The sequence below is a fragment of the Symphalangus syndactylus genome, chromosome 5, assembly GCF_028878055.3.
Source record: "Symphalangus syndactylus isolate Jambi chromosome 5, NHGRI_mSymSyn1-v2.1_pri, whole genome shotgun sequence".
Taxonomy (NCBI): Eukaryota; Metazoa; Chordata; class Mammalia; order Primates; family Hylobatidae; genus Symphalangus; species Symphalangus syndactylus.
In genome coordinates, this window is record NC_072427.2 from 98,356,726 (window position 1) to 98,371,129 (window position 14,404).

The following is a 14,404-nucleotide window of genomic DNA, read 5'->3' on the forward strand; positions in this document are numbered from 1 at the left end:
TAGCATTGCAACCTCCTGTTGGTATATGTATATATATAATACCGCCTATTGGTTTTGTTTCTCTGGAGAACTCTGATTAAACCAATAAACTTAAATAAGTAAAACAGATATAGTTATACACATATACATGGAAAGAGATGTACATGTATGTACATCATCTACATATGCATACATATGTGTGAATGTACATGCATGTTTACATACATTACATTCGTGTATACATACATCCATATGCATGTATATGCACACATGTATGTGTACATGCATTATGTATATGCATGCATATGGAAGTATACACATGCATATGTGCATGCATGTATATGCATGTATGTATACCTAGAGAGATTTATTTTAATATACAGAGCAATCAATGAGGGATGTTGGTGAAGAGATAGCAGCAGCCAGGCCTTTAGAGCAAGCATTGCAGCCAGGACCTCTTTGCACAATTAGAGACAGGCACCCTTTCCTCAGAGCAGAGGTCACCCCATGGAAGGACACAAGACCAGAATCAAGTTGGATGTCAGCCCCTTGGCCACCTGGGCCATGCACCCTGGAAAAACACAGGTGGCTCGATTTACCCAGTGACAAAAGTCTGACTCATTGGAAAAGGACAGAAGGAGGAAGGCCATAAAAAGGCTCCTTCATGGAGAAGTGATAAAGGCTCCTTGGGCAAGGGTCATGGCAGCAGCATGGAGAGACAGACTAATGCTGCTTATGACGGATTCATTGTGAGAGGTAAAGAAAAGGGGAAGCAGGAGTGCTTTCACCTGAGCTGCTATAACGAAAATACCATAGACTGGCGGCTTAAACAACAAATATTTACTTCTCACAGTTCTGGACGCTGCAAAGTCCAAGTTCAAGGTGCAAACAGATTCAGTATCTGGTAAAGGACAACCCATCTATGAACCGGAGACCTCCTTGCCTATTGATAGATGGTGGCTTCTCACTGTATCATCACTTGGCAGAGCAAAAGCTCTCTGTGACCTCTGTGTTAGTCCATTCTCACACTGCTAATAAAGACATACCCGAGACTGGGTAATTTATAAGGGAAAGAGGTTTAATGAACTCACAGTTCTACATGGCTGTGGAGGCCTCACAATCATGGTGGAAGGCGAAGGAGGAGCAAAGACATGTCTTACATGGTGGCAGGCAAGAGAAGTGCCAAGTGAAAGAGGGAAAAGCCCCTTATAAAGCCATCGGATCTCATGAAAACTCACTCACTGTCAAGAGAACAGCAGCATGGGGTAACAGCCCTCATGATTCAATTACCTCCCACCAGGTCCCTCCCACAACACATGGGGATTGTGAGAACTATGATTCAAGATGAGATTTGGGTGAGGACACAGTCAGACCATATCAACCTCCTTCATAAGGGCACTAACCATATTCATGGCGCAATCACCCTCCAAGGGCCCCACCTCCTAATACTATCACATTAGGGGCTAGGATTCCAACATGGGAATTTTGAGGAGACAGAAACAGTCCATAGCAGAGAGTAATAGGGAAATCATTATCCGTAACTCCAAATTGGAGTCTCAGCATCTGGGTGTGTGACGTGCCATGACTGAGACAGTCCGGTCTGAAGGAGGAAGGTGTATCAGATGGAGGGTGGCTTGGCGTCATGGAGGTGGAGAAAGATCAGGAGCTCAGTTAGACACCAGGTGGACATAGTAAATAGGCTTTGGACATACAACCATGGAACTTAGAAGAGAAGACTGGCTGAAGACAAATTTGAGAGTCTGCAGCATATTCTTATTTTTTTTTAGTTGGAGTCTCACTCTGTCGCTAGGCTGGAATGCAGTGGTGCGATGTCAGCCCACCGCAACCTCTGCCTCCCAGGTTCAAGCAATTCTCCTGCCTCAGCCTCCTGAGTAGCTGGGACTACAGGTGCCCACCACCACGCTAATTTTTGTATTTTTAGTAGAGACAGGGTTTCACCATGTTAGCCAGGATGGTCTTGGTCTCCTTACCTCGTGATCTGCCTGCCTCAGCCTCCCAAAGCATTGGGATTACAAGCGTGAGCCACCGCGCCTGGCTTGCAGCATATATTAATAGATGGATTTGAAACTCTGGGCCTAGATGGGACTACCTAGGGATGGGGGATAGAACAGAGAAAAGAAGAACACTGGGGATACAGCCTGCAACTTTTCTGCACTGTGCCTCCAATTCCCTTCAATAATCATATTGCTGTGGTTCAGATGTGTGCTCCAAAACTTGATCCCCAGTGTGGAGGTGTTGGGAAGTGGACCTTTAAGAAGTCTTTAGGTCACGAGGGCTCTACTGAATGGATTAATGCCATTTTCACAGGAGTAGGTTCCTTATGAAAAGACAGGTTCAGCCCCCTTTGTCTATCTCCATCTCTATCTCTACCTCTAGCTCTCTCTTCACAATTTCTCCTCTGTCATGGGATAACACAGCACAAAGGCCCTCACCAGATAAGGCCCCTGATCTTGGACTTCCCAGCCCCCAGAACTGTGAAAAAATACATTTCTGTTCTTTATAAAGTACCCGGTCTCAGGCCTTTTGTTACAGCAGCACAAAATGGACAAAACCTCTTATGTTAAGGCTTGAATTAGGAGAAAAATGAAGAAATATCATCTTCTAAAAGATGAGAGGGCATCACACTGATGTTCCTTTCCATTGGAAACAGATGGTGCATTTGGAAGGGAAAATGGAAGATGACGGAATGAAGCAAGGATTCTGAATAACAGCGTTGGCAGAGTTGAGGGAAACAGACAAAGGAGGGAAGATCCTCTGAGGGGAGCAAAAGCCGGGAGCACATCTCACCCCTGGACTTGGAGGAGCAGAGGAGGGAGGGGTGTTTAAGTCCAGCACATGTTGTGGCCAAAGGCAGGGAACTGCAGCGATTCCACAAACAGCACCCAGCAGGGAAGCAGCCAGGCAGGCAGTGCTCCCACATCTCTCCTTGTCCACTCGCAGCTCTGCCTGGGGCCTTGCAATGGCCAAACCCAAGGAGAACCTAGGGGGCAAGGAGAGAGGTGGGAGAGACTCAAGATTCACCAATAACTCTAAGGATAATCCTCCTCTAACTTCAATCTTAATTATTTTATGCACCTTATATTATTGACAGGTTAAGGGTCTATCTTTTTTTTTTTTTTTTTGAGACAGAATCTCGCTCTGTCCCCCAGGCTGGAGTGGAGTGGCATGATCTTGATTCACTGCAACCTCCGTCCCCCAGGTTCAAGCAATTCTCCTGCCTCAGCCTCCTGAGTAGCTGGGATTACAGGCACGAACCACCACGCCCAGCTGATTTTTTGTATTTTTAGTAGAGATGGGGTTTCACCATATTGACCAGGCTAGTCTTGAACTCCTGACCTCAGGTGATCCACTCGCCTCAGCCTCCCAAACTGCTGGGATTACAGGCATGAGCCACCGCACCCGGCCCAAAAAAACTGTCTTGAGACATCCCTTTTTCAATCCTTTAGATGCTTCCACATGAAATGTGAGACAAGGCGTCTGCACTCTTGGGGATTCAGCAAAAATACGATAAAAACAGCTCCATTATCACTTCCTGTCATGCCTTGTATATGGGAAAATAATATTTGAAAACAGTGGACGTTTAAATCAGAAGGGAAAAGACCAGCCATTCAGTACGTGATGATGTGACATGTGGTTATCAACTGAAGGAAAAAAAAATTAACCCCTACTTCATGCCAATAATACAAATTAATTCCATCAGGATTAAAGCCCCAAAACATTTTTAAAGTATTAGCTAGAAATAGAGGGTAACATGTTTATCCTCAGCTTTCTTAAGAGACAAAAAGCAAAAACCATACAAAAAAATAATAAATTTGTTCATCTGTAGGAACCATGAGAACATGCCTAGAAGGTCTCTAGCTACAGAGAGCCATAATTGTCCAAAGGCTTGGCTGCTAATTACTAAGCACAGTAGGGATATACTAAGATAGACCACACTTGGTTTCATGGCTGTGAGACCCGTGCACTCACTCAGGGTCCTGAACTCAGAAGGACCCTGCGCTCAGTTGAGCACTCTGCTATTTTGTCTTGAAATTCTCTCTCTCTCTCTCTTTTTTTTTTTTTTTTTTCCTGAGACAGGGTTTTACTCCATCACCCAGGCTAGAGTTCAGTGACCCAATCACGGCTCACTGTAGCCTTGACTTCCTGGGCTCAGGTGGTCCTCCCACCTCAGCCTCCTAAGTAACTGGGACTACAGGTGCGTGCCACCATGTCTGGCTAATTTTTTGTATTTTTAAAAGAGATAGGGTTTCACCATGTTGCCCAGGCTGGTCTCAAACTCCTAGGCTCAAGCAATCCACCCACCTTGGCCCCCCAAAGTGCTGGGATTACAGACAGGAGCCACTGCGCCCAGCCCAAAATTCTTAATACATTTTTAACACTGAGTCCTGCACATTAATTTTGCACTGGACCGTCAAATTATGTGGCTAATCCTGCCTGGAGACAGGAATCCTCTGATGGCCAATGTTGGCTCAAGGGCCACATGGCATTCTTGTGGAACCTTCTTTAAACTTCCTATCAGTAGAGGAAACTTCCACTCACCCTTCCCTCCTTTCATCTCTCAAGGTTAGAGGGTGAGGCCAGGTGTGGTGGTTCACACCTGTAATCCCAGCACTTTAGGAGGATGAGACAGATGGATCACAAGGTCAGGAGTTCAAGACCAGCCTGGCCAATATAGTGAAAACCCATCTCTACTAAAAAAAAAAATATATATATATATATATATATATATATATATAACAATTAGCCAGGAATGGTGGCATGCGCATAGTCCTATAGTCCCAGCTACTCAGGAGCCTGAGGCAGGAGAATCACTTGAACCCAGGAGACGGAGGTTGCGGTGAGCTGAGATCATGCCACTGCACTCCAGCCTGGGCAACAGAGCGAGACTCTATCAAAAAAAAAAAAAGGGTCTGAGGGTGAGGGGTATCCCCTTCCCATTTTCTCACAGGCATTTGCCCTAATAAAATTCCCACGCACTTAATCCAATGTTAACGTCTGTTTCTTGGAGGACCTAGAAGCTTAAGCAGTAACTAAAGAGGTCAGACAATACAGGTGGAAAGACAAGAATTTCTGACTTCCTCACTTACTGCCTGGCAGGCCAAGAGCATAAGGTCTGGGTTGGTAAGTAGGGCAAGGATAACCCCTGTTACAAGGTATGGCTCTAATGTGACAGATTTCACCAGCGGTGGCCTGGCCAAATGTCCAGTGGCAGAGAAGCCTGTGGCAGGTGCAATGATGTGGGCTTTGAAAAATCTGGGAGAACAAAGACTATAAAGACAACAGTGTTGGTTGAGTAATGCTAAGTCACACTGCCACCCTGCAGAAAGATGATGAGAGACTGAGGGTTGATTACCAGCAGTAAATGGCCAAGGATGAGAGCCAGAGGACCTGGGTGGCAGCCCACAAAGAGGCCCTATCGCTGCAAAGGAAGAACTGACACAGGCCAGCAGCTGGCTAAAGATGCAATTCTGTTGCAGATAGCTCTGGAGATGTTTAAAAGCTCAGCCAAGGCAAGAGTGGCAGGCAACAGGCAAGGCCCTGATGAGGCAAACCCGGATGGATGCAACCCAGTCTGCAGAATAAAGCCAAACAAAAGCAAGGCGAAAGACAGAGAGTCCTGGTAATATTGCATGAGCTCCTGGATCCAGTCATATCTAAAGGCAAAATCCATCTCTGGACTTTTCAACTTTGAGAAGCAGAATCATTTCCTTTTGCAAAGGCAACTTTGAGTTGAGATTTTTGTCACTTACACTGCAGAGTCCAACCACACCTTTCTCTTGTATATCTTTTTACACAGAGAAGCATCTTCCCCTTACGAAATCCAGCCACAACAAAAATTCTACATGCTTTCTTTCATGTTTTTGCAGAAAAGGGGGAAATTGTGGACTCACACAGAGCATGATTCCATAGGTTGGTCTTGTTTCAATCAAGAAAATCCTCATGGCAGCCTGGAATCCATTTCATTCCTTCATACTCTGCACCCTGTTTTGAGGCTTCCTGTTGGCGGACAATTTGTTTTACATAAGATGGCTCCAGATTAGTTTTTAAGCCCCGTCTTATACAATCTGGCTCTGGAACTAAGCTCTTCAACTCCTGGGGGGTTTACAGCCTTCCTTTCTGCTGATGTGAATTTCTTCTTAATCCTTGGAAGTTCCAGACCGTTTTCCTTCTAATATTTTACAACACATTTTGAAAAGGCAAAATAGATGTGGGTTTGGGGACTGGATGTTGTGGTTTCCTTACCCAATTGGTGGGGAGTGTTGAAGCCCAGTTGTGACTTAGTTGTGACAGTAAAAATCTTGAGATTATTTTCAGCTCATTTCAGCTCTCCCCATAACACAAAAAGCACAACATCTCAGGGATTCCTACTCAGAAAAACTGGTTTACAGGGTTGGGAGCTGAGAATGCATTGATACCTGGTTGTTGATTGTATATAGTTGTTTAATCAGCACATATTTACTGAGCACTAGAGCACTTTGCATTATTGTTACCGAATATTTGCTATCACTCCCTATGGAAAGATCATATTTCCCTGTGCCAATGACATCCAGTGAAGCCATTTAACTTGTTTAGCCCAGGAGATGTCAATAGCAGAGACCTGTCTAACTCCCAGGTGGAAGCTGTAAGAACAAATGTTAACTTCACTGTGTTTTTAATTCGCCCCCACTATGGACAAGTGATGCTCCAGAAAGAGGCTGCTCTGTTAGCTGGAGTCCAAAAGTCAGGTCAGACTCAAACTGGAGACAGAGACAAGGCACAATGAACGTATAATATGAGCAAGAAATAAACGACTCCTGTTGTAAGTCACTGAGATTTAGGGGACATTTGTTACAGCAGCTTAATATAGACTACCCTGAACCACACACATACTCACTATGTGCTCCTCATTGTACAGATGCATATACCTACAACTATTAGGCCATGGCCCCAAAATAGCTTTGCTTAATAAGAACTTCTATTAAATAAGGGCATTCCCTACACCACAAGAGCCTTCAAATTTTCTTTAGGCAGCAGAACCTCCTCCCCCACATACACAGATTGTCAACTACAAAGCAGACACCAGCAGAGCTGCTCTAGTTGAAGGAGTGAGGGCCAGAAACTTGGCAGTTCTGTCTCCCCAAAGACCAAGCCCAACCCCATGTCAGATATCTGGCCAACACTCAGTGAATATTTGTTGAATAAATAAACAGATATACTATTTCCTGCAGAATTCATTAAAGACTCTCTGGAAACCGAGTGTTCCATGGAAGAAAATTCAAAATTCCCTTTAGCAACAGGACCCTACAGGTCGTTTCAGATGCAGTTGTCAAATTTATATGTATAGAAGAAGAGAACAAGAGCAGAGACAGTAAGGATTCAGATCTTATTTCAACCAGCGGTTCTATCTTTCCAGTCATGGTTCTGTAAGAGACGTTCATGATTGTTATTAAATAGTTTTGTTAAGTGTTTCCTATAGCATCTTTTTCATGGTCCAGCCAACTGCAGACATGCTAATAAACAGAGAAGAGGGACGAAGACAAAAGGTCTAACAATTCACACATCGAGTAATTAGCCCTAAAGCAACCATTCAACCTCCTGTGTGGACAGTGTACATTAGAGAAAATGCTGGGAAGAAAACCTGATAAACTCTAGAGAATTGGCTCAAAATTACACTTTCTATTTTTTGTTCTTTGAGACAGAGTCTTGCTCTGTTGCCAAGGCTAGAGGGCAATGGCATGATCATGGCTCACTGCAGCCTCCATCTCCTGGGCTCAAGAGATCCTCCCACTTCGAGTAGTTGGGAGGACAGCCACGTGACACTGCACCTACATAGTTTTTTAATATTTTGTAGATATGGAGTGTTACTCTTGCCCAGGCTGGTCTCAAATTCCTTCGCTCAAGCAATCCTCCCACCTTGGCCTCCCAAAGTTGTGGGATTACAGGCATGAGCCACTGCACCTGTCCTCAAAATTATACTTTAAATATAAAATGAATTCCTCTTCTTACTAAATCTCTGTTTCTCCTTCTCTCTCTTCCCAGAAGTGGAGCCTGCTATACACAATGAACCCAATGCTCATATTATTCTAGTAACAGTGATCTGTTAGCAAAGGATTCTGTGAAAAGAATAATGGGGGTGGGAGATCTGCTGGGAAGATGGCCGACTAAGATACTAGATAACAGCAAAAAGCTCCCACAACGGACGCCTTCTATGCTGCCTAACACACAAGGATCTTTAAAACCCTTTTAAAATTTATAGTTTAGCTCACAAGGAAGAAGGAAAGAAGAAACTCTAGTGGCCACATGGAGGAGAGAACTGAAAAGTGCTATGTAAGCTGGCACTGTAGATGTGCAGGGGCCTGGTAGTTGGTTTAAATAACCAAGGTACTTGGGTTTCAGTGTTCATGTGGGAATAGTTGCTGAGGCATTGGGCAAGATGAAGAGGGGGGAACTAAAGCCCCTGTGTGGATCTGAATTGTCAAAGAGCTGCAACCTCAGAAAATGGATGGCATCTCAGCTCAGGCTACCATAACAAATTACCATCAACTGAGTGGCTTATAAGCAACAGAAATGTATTTCTCACAGTTCTGGAGGCTACTGGTCTGAGATCAGGGGGCCAGTATGGTCAGATTCTGGTGAGGGCGCTCTTCTGGGTCGCAGACAGCCACCTTCTCATCGGAGCCTCACGTGGCAGAAGAGGGTAAGCTACCTCTCTGGGATCCATTTTATAAGGGTCCTAGTCCCACTCATGAGGGCTCCACCCATTACCTCCTAAACGCCCCACTTCCCAGTCTATCACAATGGTGATTATATTTCAACATATGAATTTTAGGGAGACAAAAGTCTTCATTCCCTAACTGGTGGGCCAGAAAACATTCATCTATCAGCTCAGTGAGTATTTAAGAAAGGAAGCTCATACCATCACCTTTTAAAAGGAGAGAACTATTTACTTTAACATTTCTGTTGTTGTTACCAATTTAACATGTCTTTTTCACTCCTAAGTCTGTCTTTACTCACGCTCTTGTTATAAAGTACTTTAGGTTTGAGTAGTCTGCTCCTAGCCCTATTTTTCCCATAAACCCTTCTTCTTTTTAGTGTGTAATTTCCTGAATGCAAGATCCGATTTTTTAATACACCAATTGTGTGCAAGATGTTGTGCTTGGTGTCCTTGGAGAATCATAGATGACTGGCACAGGCCATACAACTGAAGCCAATGCAACTTAGCAGAGAAAATAAAAGCAACTAAAATAATTATGATATGACCAAAAACATGGCAAGGTCCATGTATGAAAGACAAAACATTCAAAGGAAATTCAGGTAATTTGGGCTTTTTAGCCAATACTTAAAAAGAAAATCTAAGTACCTACTAGTTATTCTGGAAGAAAAGCTAACATTGCTATTACGAAGTTGCTGATTGTTTTCAGCATTTCTTAATTTTATTGGCAACACCTTGGATTTCACATGGACTTCCTTTTTCATGTCCAGTTTTATTTGTTTAATATTTTAGTCAATAATTGTTCTCTATTAATTCATTATTCATCTTTAGAGTATATAAATGGTCTTGGAAAAAAATCAAAGTGACCCTCCAGTGAACCTCCACTTATGCAGAATGTTTATATGAATAACACATGGTAGATACAAATCTTCATCAAATATCTCTACTGTTGAAAGGGATAAGAGCATAACCATTCATATTTAAAGAAAGAGAAAGTCTCTATACTTAACATCTGTACTCTGTGAGATGAATCCAAAGAACCACAGATCAATAAATAGCACCCAAAATGTAATGATGGTCAAGACTGTCAACATTGACAGAGACCCATCAGATTGACTCTTCTAGTGACATTGAAATGATGCCTACCAGTTGGATCAGTTTTCAGATTCATGTCGCACCTCCTATGCTCATGTAAAAATGGCCAGTTTAGTAGTTGTTAATTATGTTAAAGCTTATTTTATACCCCAGTGTTTACTAATTGTTTTCTTATTTTATGTAAAAGCGAGTCCAAAAAAAAGGTCTTTCCAAGAACACACAACATAAATGTATACTTCTATTTGAAACTCTCAGAGACTTTCTCTTATTAGAAACTGCGGAGAAACATCACCAGGAATGGCAGAGTAAGGATCTCCAAAAACCTGCTCCTCCACAAAAACAACAAGAACACACACAAAAAAAAAAAAGAAAAAGAAAGAAGGAAGGAAGGAAGGGAGGGAGGGAGGAAGGAAGGAAGGAAGGAAAGAAGGAAGGAAGGAAGGGAGGAAGGAAGGAAGGAGGGAGGGAGGGAGGGAGGAAGGGGGGGAAGGAAAGAAGGAGGGAAGGAAGGAAGGAGGGAAGGAAGGAAGGAGGGAAGGAAGGGGAAAGAAAGAAAGAAAGAAAGAAAGAAAGAAAGAAAGAAAGAAAGAAAGAAAGAAAGAAAGAAAGAAAGAAAGGAAGGAAGGAAGAGAGAGAGAGAGAAAGAAAGAAAAAAGAAAGAAAGAAAGAAAGAAAGAAAGAAAGAAAGAAAGAAAGAAAGAACGACTAGCAACAATAGTATCAACTTTTTCAGAACTCTAGAAATTAGGCAAAGGTTTGCAACAATCCATAAAGAAAACATAACAATTATAAACATATGTACACCTAACAACGGAGCCTCAAAATACATGAAGCAAAATCAGAAAAAATGAACAGATATTAAAGGAGAAATAGATAAGTCAACAATAATAGTTGGAGACTTCAAAATAGATAGAACAACTATACATAATCCATGAGGAAACAGAAAACTTGAACAACATTATAACACAACTAGATCTAACAGACATCTATAGAACACTGCACCCAAAGAGAGAACAACACACATTCTTCTAAAGTACACGTGGAAAATTATTCAGGAAAGACTATACGTTAAGCCATAAAATAAGACCTTGATGTGTTTAAAAGGGCTGAAATAAGAAATGCCTATTTTCTGACCACAATGCAATGAAATTAAAAATCAGTTACAGAAGGCAATTTGGGAAATTTACATAAATATGAAAATTAATACAACTAAAGAACCAATGAGTCAAAGAAGAAATCACACAAGATACTTTTAGATAAATGAAAATATCTACCAAGAAAAGATATTAATAAATTTATTGATTTATTATAAATTTATAAATGAATTATCACGTTTTTTTAAAAAGCAACTGCAGAGCTCTTAAATTTTTTTTTCTTTTTGAGACAGAGTCTTGCTCTGTTACCCAGGCTGGAATGCAGTGGCATGATCTCGGCTCACTGCAACCTCCGTCTCCTGGCTTCAAGCAACTTTTCTGCCTCAGCCTCCCAAGTAGCTGGGATTACAGGCATGTACCACCATGTCCAGCTAATTTTTGTATTTTTAGTAGAGACAGGGTTTCACCATGTTGGCCAGCTGGTCTTGAACTCCTGACATCAAGTAATCCATCTATCTTGGCCTCTCAAAGTACTGTGGCCTCTCAAAGTGCTGTGAGCCACCACGCCCAGCCTTTAAACTTTTTTTTAATTTTTATTTTTATTTTAATTTTTTTAATTTTTATTTTTTTAGCTCCCAACCTGATTTCTGAATGCAAAGCTTTTAAAATATTATTTTTGGGTTTTTTTTTCCCCTAGACAGTTTTCAACTCACATTGACACTGATTTTCAAAGAGCGATAATCAAGCCTGCTGCTCTATGATAGTACCAAACTGGAAAAGGATTTATTATTAATTTTTAGGGTTGCCATATGGAGCTGAGGCATTAGGAGAGGGAAAGACCCAACCTACTGTGCCCAGCAGAGAGGGCAGAAGGTGAAAATCACCCCAAATTCACTCTTCTACCTTCTCATCTTCAGCCAGTGCCTTCCACTGGCCAAACTCAAATGGAAGCAGAGGTTAAGGAAGGCTTCTGATGTAGTCTGTAAAGATGAACCTTACAGAACACCGAGTAACGTGGAGAGCTGGAGAGCGCAGATAGAGACACAAATGAAGAATGCCCAACACCCATTCTTATGTCACTTTGCATGAGATTTAAAGTCAGGGTAGAAGCCGAGTTGCCTAATTGGGAACCAGTTCGCAAGTCTTGGGTAGGGAAGGGCAGAGCACCTTGATCTGCCATTACATTAAAACAATAAGAAGTACATCAGGGTACTTTTAGAAAAACAAGGGTCCTGATTGCCAGACAGTGATGTCCATCATGGACATCTTTTAGAGACTTTTTTTTTTCTTTTGAGACAGTCTCGCTCTGTCACCCAGGCTGTAGTGCAGTGGCATGGTCTCAGCTCACCACAACCTTCATTTCCTGGGTTCAAGTGATTCTTGTGCCTCAGCCTACCAAGTAGCTGGGATTATAGGCACGCACCACCACACCTGGTTAATTTTTTAATTTTTAGTAGAGATAGGGTTTTGCATGATGGCCAGGCTGGTCTCAAACTCCTGGCCTCAAGTGATCTGCCCGCCTCGGCCTCCCAAAGTGCTGGGATTACAGGCATGAGAAGAGCTTTATTTTTAAAGATTTTAGTACTGTTGTAATCCCAAACAACTGGCTATGCCACAAAAATGAAAATGAAATGGATTGTAAAACCACTTGCACCCTATCATTGAGTCTTCCCTATCCATGACTGGTTAAATATGGGGGGCAGATCATGAGGTCAAGAGATCGAGACCATCCTGGCCAACATGGTGAAACCCTGTCTCTACTAAAAATACAAAAATTAGCTGGGCATGGAGGCATGTGCCTGTAGTCCCAGCTACTTGGGAGGCTGAGGCAGGAGAATCACTTGAACCCGGGAGGCAGAGGTTGCAATGAGCCCAGATCGTGCCACTGCACTCCAGCCTGGTGACAGAGCAAGACTCTGTCAAAAAAAAAAAAAAAAAAAAAAATCCAGTGAAAGGTAAATAAATAAATAAATAAATAAGCCTCTAAAAAATTCTAAAGAAATTTTGCTTCTCTCTTTCGTGGAGCTCCATGTGAGTATATATGTGGGTTGAGGAGGGGTAGCTGACAGCTCCAGTCTAGGTCACAGAGTTGTATTTTTTTAATTTTAAATGTATTTTATTTTTAGACACCTATATATGCTATGGTTTTTTTTTTCCTCAAAAACAATGCCTCCCCTCCAGATAAATCATGGTCAAAATAAAGTGCTCAAGGTGACATCAGTCCTATTTGTCTTCAATGGTGTGTGGATGACAAGTGGCAGCCAGTTATAATGACAAGTGATAGATCCAAAGCAATTGCCAAATCTGTTAACATTTTTCCATTTCTAAATCATCCTTAAAGAAAATCATCTATGGGGTCACGTCATCTTCATGGTAGTCCAGTAGAGCCAGCATGCCATCTGGATTCATGTCCTCAAAAATAATGAACTGGTAGTTTTTGAAATTAGCAAGGATGTGCTTGATTTGTTCTGCAGTCTGTCATAAAAGATTTTACTTTTTACAGTCTCTGTTCTTCACGTTTGCCTTTGACTCTTCTCATGTAATTTTTGATATACTTCCTGTAGGCTTCTTTTGTGGAGCTGGTTTCTGGCAAGTGATGTTTCATGATGATAACAACAGCATCAAATACTGTGCTTTCTGTACCTTTACCCTAGGGGTCTTCAGTGGAGGCATTCTCACTAATGGGCAAGTCTTCCATGTTACCCTCTGTCCTACTGAACTTTTTCCCCTCCACCTCAAGGCACAGCTTGTCCGTGATCTCCAGGATCTTTGTAAAAGTCAGAGGATACCTCTTTGTGGCTGATGAGATCTCAGTAGGTAATCATGAAGGCAGTTGGAGGGAGTTGACGGTGGTGCTAGCTTAGCAGGAGCCTGGAGCTCGGAGCGAGCTCTGTGCAGCTGGAGCAGTGCTCAGGCGGAAGTGGAGAGCAGGTGGCAAAGCCAGAGTTGTATCTCTTAATGCCAGTGCCAGGGATATTGACTTCCAGGTCCTCTCTGTTGAATTGAAGGCATGGGAGATGGAGGAGAGAGTCACAGTTCCTTTCTGCAAGTTCCACCAGCAACTATAAAAACAACTCTGAGCACAGCATTGGCTGATGGACCACTTCCCCCAGCTAGTACCACCCTAGTGGGTATGAGCACTGGCATGGCCTGGAAGGCATTGAAATCTTTCCCTCTGGTGACATTGTATCATCAAGGGAGTGCAAATAGGGTCCTGATAGTTAAATTATCTCTGATGGTAATTTCTAGCAATTACAAGTCTGACACAGGGTGCAAGCAAGCTAGATTAGCTGTCATTAAGTCACCTTCCTTCATGTTTTAACACAGACTCGAGGAATCTTAGCACACGAAGGAATCTTAGAGATAACAAACAAAACAGCTAACATCGAGGGGTGCTTATATTCCAGGCACTGTTCTAAGGGCTTTGCATAAAATGATCACCAAACATCCTCATTTTGCTAATAAGATCCTGTAGCACACAGTGGCTAAACTAAGTTATCCAAGATCACTCAGCTGGTAGGTG

At 42.5% G+C, this 14,404-nt stretch overlaps 1 pseudogene; it reads right to left on the reverse strand.

The window, feature by feature from the left end:
- Nucleotides 1-13,141: 13,141 nt before the first annotated feature.
- LOC129482921 (translationally-controlled tumor protein-like) lies at nt 13,142-13,706 on the reverse strand (annotated as a pseudogene).
- Nucleotides 13,707-14,404: the final 698 nt, after the last annotated feature.